The sequence below is a fragment of the Hipposideros armiger genome, unplaced genomic scaffold (genome assembly GCF_001890085.2).
Source record: "Hipposideros armiger isolate ML-2016 unplaced genomic scaffold, ASM189008v1 scaffold_2, whole genome shotgun sequence".
In the NCBI taxonomy this organism is placed as follows: Eukaryota; Metazoa; Chordata; class Mammalia; order Chiroptera; family Hipposideridae; genus Hipposideros; species Hipposideros armiger.
This window is the reverse complement of record NW_017731352.1, coordinates 2,508,226-2,514,831: the sequence shown is the minus strand read 5'-3', so window position 1 is coordinate 2,514,831 and position 6,606 is coordinate 2,508,226. Positions and strand designations below refer to the sequence as shown.

General features: G+C 46.1%; 1 protein-coding gene and 1 long non-coding RNA gene across 4 annotated transcripts in view; one reads left to right on the top strand and one right to left on the bottom strand.

The window, feature by feature from the left end:
- Positions 1-1,302: 1,302 nt before the first annotated feature.
- LOC109375730 (uncharacterized) lies at positions 1,303-6,532 on the bottom strand. The gene is made up of 3 exons (XR_002122650.1): positions 6,460-6,532; positions 3,846-3,933; positions 1,303-2,150 (listed from the first exon to the last, which is right to left on the bottom strand). It is a non-coding gene; the product is annotated as an uncharacterized LOC109375730 (long non-coding RNA).
- BCL11A (BCL11 transcription factor A) overlaps positions 6,122-6,606 on the top strand; it is a 100,393-nt gene continuing 99,908 nt past the window's right edge. For 2 of the 3 annotated variants that reach the window (XM_019630759.1, XM_019630683.1), the window contains exon 1: positions 6,122-6,292. The gene's annotated coding sequence lies outside the window, so the exon portion shown is untranslated. Of the gene's footprint in view, positions 6,293-6,318; positions 6,509-6,606 lie in introns of those variants that run through there. The other variant, XM_019630820.1, reaches the window with a different exon arrangement.

The window sequence follows — 6,606 nt, the reverse complement described above, 5'->3', positions numbered from 1 at the left end:
TCATCATCACCACGATCATCACCTCCACCATAACCCCCACCATTACCACCACTATCAACACCACCATCATCACCCCCACCATCCCGTTTTCCTTATGATAGAATCAGCATCAGCTACATCATCACTAACAAACACTAATTACATATTATGGTGGTGGTAGACCAAGTTAATAGAACATATTTTAAAAATCTGGTTCATTAGATAACCTAAGGTAAATTCTTCATCAATCTGTCAACAATCAAAATCAAGCAGAGACATATATGGTGTTTGTGTCCATTCCTTGGTTAGTTCAGTGTTGACTACACCATGTTTGCTGTTGTTTTCTGAACAAACCAAGTGGTACAAGAAAAGCTACGACTCTCTGAAATATGCGCAAGATGTTAACACCTATTTTTACCACAGTGTTGAGAAGACAAAGAAGATCTGAGCTGCTTTAGTTCTCCTTTTCAGTAAATTTTTACATTTTCATCAGAATGTAACATCAAATGTATACACACTTCTGTGTATGTATATGAAGTTGCAACATATCTTGACATATAGTCTTGTTTTTTTTTTTAATTGTTCTCTCTCTCTCTCTCTCTCTCTCTCTCTCTCTCTCTCTCTCTTACTAAACTGTATCTTTAATTGGCACTCTAGTTTCAAAGTTGAATGACTGAGAAAGGAAGGGAGGGAAAGAGGGAGGGAGAGAGAGAGAGAGAGAGAGAGAGAGAGAGAGAGAGAGAGAGAGATCTCTAAAAGCTTCCTCAGCTGAGTTATTCTGTCTTTTATAAAACAACTTCACATCTGGACTGATAACTTGAATTCTACCCGGTGCCATTTAAATAGCCTAAGTTATAAACCTCTTAAACTTGGGGTTTATAATAGAAACACTGACAGACCCTTAACTATAGTGCCTGTATAGTAATGAAAGCACAACTATTTCATTATAGCAGTGTCTGGCAGGGCTGCTATAATTAAGAGCCTGTCAATGTTTCCATTAAAAACCCAAATTTTAAGAGGTTTTTAACTCACATTGTTTTAAATCACATTGAGCTGAAATTTGCTGTACAAAATGTAGGACCAGATGTGTATGTGAGTTGTGTTGCTTTTCCTTTTATTTACGACTCCACCCCCAAAGAGGCAAATAGGTGAAGCTTGTTTTTAAGATTGGGTGTGAAAAAAACATGTACTGAAAAAATTATTTCCTTGTTAAAAGCAAAAGCTTCATGGAGGGGGGTGCACAGGAAATGAATTTTGAGATATTTTAAATTTTTGTTTGTACTTATTGTATTTTTTCCTTTAGAAATGCTCTCATTTGGGAAATCAAATTTGTACATATCCAAAAAGCAATGTTAAAAAAAATGGATCTTTTGATACTATGTTCTCGATACTGGTCTATTTGGAAGATATTGGCAGTGTAGGGTGCTGGAATTGATGGAAACATCTTATGTTGTATTCTTTATTGTTCAGCCGCTCTGATATTTGGGAATAATCATTTTGAACTCACTTTCGTTGGTGGGAATCACTTTTAGGCTAAAATACACCCTAAATAGGGTTGCCTAATCAAAGTCTTAGTGGTCTCTGAGGAAAACTAATGGAGCTTGGATGCTTATGTTGGTTTCATTTATGTGGTGATAGGGTTTATTCACTATTCACACAAAAAACCATTTATTGAGCATCTACTGTGTGCTGAGTATTACATTAGGACTTTTTAAAATATAGTACATTGGACTGGCTTCATTGGCCAGCACCTGTATGCCTTTGATGCTCACTTTAAGCAGCTAAACTGAGCATTTCACCTAACAGTGTTCTAACCAGAGCTCCTTGTTGTCTTCAAAGGGGCCTCTTACTTAAGTGGTGAGACTACTGCTCCCCACTCCCCATACATTATTGACTCAGTACACAGCCACCCAGTCTAAAGGCAAGTATAGACTTATTTAGAGCAGATTCAGCTTTTTCCTTCCTCCTCTGTCTCCCTCCCTTCTTTTATTTTTTGGATAGGTCCATCCAGGTATGTGAAGTAATTTGCCAGCCAGGCGAAAGCACAGGGAGCCTCTGGAGAAGTACCAGGCTGTTCCCCCAGGATCCTCCGTGGGGGAAGTTTATGCCTTTGCAGAAGGTGTAGACACTGCCCTCCAGGGGTCTCCTCAGGCCCCAGGCTCTGGATCACACTGGAAGCAGAGGAAGGAGAAATGTTAATGTGTGTGGGTAAAAACTGAAAACAAAAGATTGTCACAGATACCCATGATCAAACTTCATTAATTTACCATTCTTCTTACTGGGAAACAAAACTCTAGTAAACATNGGGGGAGGTGTTAGGAGCTTAGGGAGACTAGGGAGAAGAGAGGACTGTGGCCCTTCTGCTCACCTTTCAATTTAGGGTGCCCACACAAAGCCCATCCTCTTCCTCTCACACAACTCCTCTTCCTCTTTTTAATTAATGTTTCCTTTGTCCTAACAACATCCTAGTACTCCCACCCTCAAGAACCCCAAATGCAAAACCTATGTTAAATGTAAAATCCATATCTAAGTTTTATTTTTATTTTTATGAAGATGACTGCCCTTTATCTTCTGAACTACCTTTAGGGGGAAAAAAAAGTGAAAAAGCAAGGTGGGATATCGATTGCGTTTTTAACCATTCATTCATTCAGTCATTCATTTATCTATCTTTAAGTTTATAAAGGTGTTTCCCCCTAAAGGCAGACAGTGAATATTTTACTTTAATCTTGTAGCTTCCTCCGAGACAGACCTTTTAACCCTTCCTTCTCCGGCTCAGCCCCAGTCCCCCGCGCAAGGCAAGGCGATCCTCGGCAAGAGGGCTGGGACTGTATTAAGTCTCCCTCTTGGAGCTGTTTGTTGACCACATTCACGTTCAGAGCCCTGGAGCTAAAAGCACTTTACACCATAAAATAAAAGCACTGTCTTTTTTTTCTAAAAGGTTACGTCTGGAGGCCACGCGGCTCATACTTCATACCGAAAACTACTGAAAGAACTATGAAATCCTCTATGATTTACACTCTCTCACTGCATTAGGGTATAGATCTACTCGACTCTAAAAATACGATGAGTTTCTAACCGACGTGAATATATGTGCATTATTTCAGAAAGTCTGTTAGAAAACTTGTCAACACATTATAAAGCATAAACCAGGACTTGGCTATTAAGTACGAAGATCAGAGGCAGAATATATACTGCAGGAAGTCCTGGGGAGTCTCCTCCGCGGGCAAGATAAAAAGGGGGCGGAGGGGAGGGGAGGGGTCGTCGGTTGGCCTGGAGTTTACACACAATGTCGTCACCAAAGGTTTGGGGAAAAGCCCACAGAGCGTAATTACCCCCTCAGTGGAACCAGCAAAGGTTCTACAGCTCCAAATGAAGTTAACTGAACGGCCAGAAAATAATTTTAACGTTGTCATAATTTATTATTTTCTAAAATCCACTTTTAGAAAGGTATATATACTTATTGTGTATCCAAGTGTGCGCGTTTAAAGTGACCTTTCACCCCTCTACAAAACCACCTGCATCATTAATCAATACTTAATGTAATATTTTTAAATCTCTTAAAACAACACATTTTTATTTCTTTAAGCACACATACAAACCCTCCTCCTCCCCCACTTTTGGGCGCTTTAGCGAGCATCCAACCGCAATGAGGGAGGGGGCGTCACTCCTAGAGACTAACTCAAGGAATCCGGAGTGGGGGTCCAGGACCAGGAGGGACCAAATGCCTATACACAGCCCTGGTTTTCCGGACTGAGTGAAATAAGGCTGGGGGAGGGGCAGGAGCGGAGGGCATTTCCTATTTCACTCTGGGCATTTTATGATGGTGAAATTAAATATATGTTAATGGTGGAAACGTTGCTGCTTACCTTTCCATTGGCACCCAGGGAAAGCAGCTGCAAAACTGGGTTTTAATGTATGTTTTAAGATGTGGTTTCGGAAGGAACCCCCTGGAATCTGAAACAAGTGCAATAATATAACAGACCTACTTGTAACTAAGTGCTTAATTTCCTATGATTTAAAAAAAAAAAAGAAAATCAATAAAATGTTGCCAGTTATTTATTGGAAATAACCACAGATAGCGGCCCTGATAGGGTGCCGGTTTTAGAGAGCACACAATTGTGTAATGAATTGTAATTCAGAAGACTGTTAAATGTGAACCACAGAACCTTTCAGAGGTAATAAGTCATTACTTTTTACACTACAGCCAACCCTGAAAAGCTTTATACATACCATTATATATAAATCATACATATATATTTCCACAACACACATTCGCCCATTTATATACCTTCTCTGTGCATGGACATTTATGGATGGATGGGAAAAATATTTAAATTTGCAATGCTCTGTTCCGAAAGAATCTGACTCACTATTGTTACCTGAAGGGGTTTTATTTTATTTATTTATTTATTTTTCAAAGGCCTACCAGTTGCACTTCTTCCCTCTCCTCCCCTCCCCTCCAACCATTCTCCTCCAAGTCCCGCTGTCCACCCCACCCCCATGACATTCCTTTGGTCGCTCTAAGGCTAGTTTAACAAGACAAAAAAAAAAAAATAGTAGTGGAAGAAGCTGACCTGGTCTGAAGAACTCATGAAAAAGGGGAAATGGTGTAACGCACAAACACACAAGATACAGGGCTTTACTGAAAGTGAATCTTCCTGCTTCTTAAACAGGATTTGAGTTCCCCGCCTCCCCAAACTGGAGGGAAACAACAAACCAAATTTACACTAACCCAGTCCAGCTCACATCTCTCCTAATGTTGAGCATCAAAACCTCCTTTTCTTCCTTTTCTTTCCTTTTCTTCGCCGAGCTAGGCTAGCCGGTCATTTTCTAATAGGTTTGAAACTTTACTAAGACAACATATGAATAAACAGCCGCTTGCGGCTCGACTGGGAGGTGGGTGCACGCTTGCTAAGCCGGGGGCCCTTGCTTAAAACAATAAAGCCCCCTGCTGGGTGGGCGAATTTACGAAAAAGAAGGCCCTTAGGCTGAGGAGGGGGAAGAGAAGACACGAGGGGTTGTGGAGCCCCTGGAGCACAGGGAAGGAGAGACTCCTCGCTCTGCAGATACACACTCACACACGTCCACCTGCAGCTTGGAGTCTTGCGGGCTGCGGCCACCCGCCTCCACCCTGCAAGCTCGCGCTTCCCTTGGGCTTGAGTCCCTTTTCCTCTCCCCCTTGCCCTTCCGGATTTGCAATCGCAGAGCGGTCTCCGCGGCGGCGGCTGAGGCTACAGGGTGGTGCAGGCAGGCAGGGAGGCTGGGAGGCGGGAGACGCCGGGGGACTTTGCAGGCACGTTTCTGAATAAACTTTCCAATCGCAGGGGGTGCTGTTGCTGTACATTTCACGTAAAACTGGAAGTATCCCACGCCAGAGTGAAGCCCGCTTTTTGACAGCGGCAGTGTGTGTGTGTGTGTGTGTGTGTGTGTGTGTGTGTGCGCGCGCGCGCGCGCGCGCATTAAAGAGACAGGGGTTTATTTCCAACAGGTCTTCCCTAATTTCCCGAGAACGTCTGCAGAAAGGCCAGAGGGGGGCTGCCGGTTCCAGGGTGTGCGCCTTGGCCCGGAGCGCGCGAGGAGCGCGGCGTTGACCCCTGGCGGTCACCCCGCCACCATGGCCTCTCGGTAGCTCCAGCGAGCCAGTCGTTCTCTTTCCATTCCCCATTTCCTCTCCCCGGGTAACAGCACAGGAATAGTTGTGTCGTGCCCGTAAGAAACATTTTCTTTCTATTCCTCAGTGCTTTTGCAGTTGCCCGGGAATGGGAGGGGGTGTGTCCATCCCTGGGACCCGGCTTGGGGACCTCCCGCGGCGCCGGGAGCACGTTCCCAGGGATTGGAACTCCCTGGACTGCAGATGCTTTGTCCTCTGGCCTGAGGCCGCTCGGTGAGGTGGACGCCTCGGCGCCTCCTTCACCCAGGGCCCCGGCGCTCCCCTCCGGGGGCCGGAACATGCCCCCAGTCTGGCTCCCGGTTCTTTATTCCTCGGCCTCTCTCTCTTTCCGCGACCCTAGGGAGATTCGATTCCGTGCTTCCAGACGCAATCGTTTGTCCCGGCGCGTAGAACCAAGGCTCCCTCCCACCCCCCGCGCTTGGGCTTGGGGGCGCTCTCCCAGTCCTCCGGCCCGGGCCTGCACCACTCTCCTCGCCCTGGCCCCTCTCTCCAGGCCGCCAGGGCTCCGGGAAGCCCCGGTGCTACCCTTCCGGACCCGCCACCCTCCAAACTTGGGCTGGACTCTGCTTCGCCGCGCGCTCCCTCCCACCTCCCCTCGCCCGCTGCAAAGCTGTAACTTGGAGGCTCAGCTCTCAACTTCGGGTGATTTTTCTTTGCTATTCTCTCCTTGGGCAAAGTTTCCCGACCGCAGCCGCGGGCTCAGGGCTTTCACTTCGGCCCCGGCATCCGCACGCGGGGAGAGAGCGCAGCGGCAGTAGTGAGGAGAAGTGGGTGTGCGCACGGAGGAGGGTGTCCGGGAGCAACTCTACCTGGCTTCCCTCCGCCCGCGCTTCCTCGGCCCCGGGCTGCAGCCTCCCGGTACACTCCAGCTTTTTAAAAAATAATCTTTCATTTTTGGGGTGCGTGTGCGGGGAGGAGGGAGCACGTCTTGCTTCCTCCACCCACTACCCCCCCCC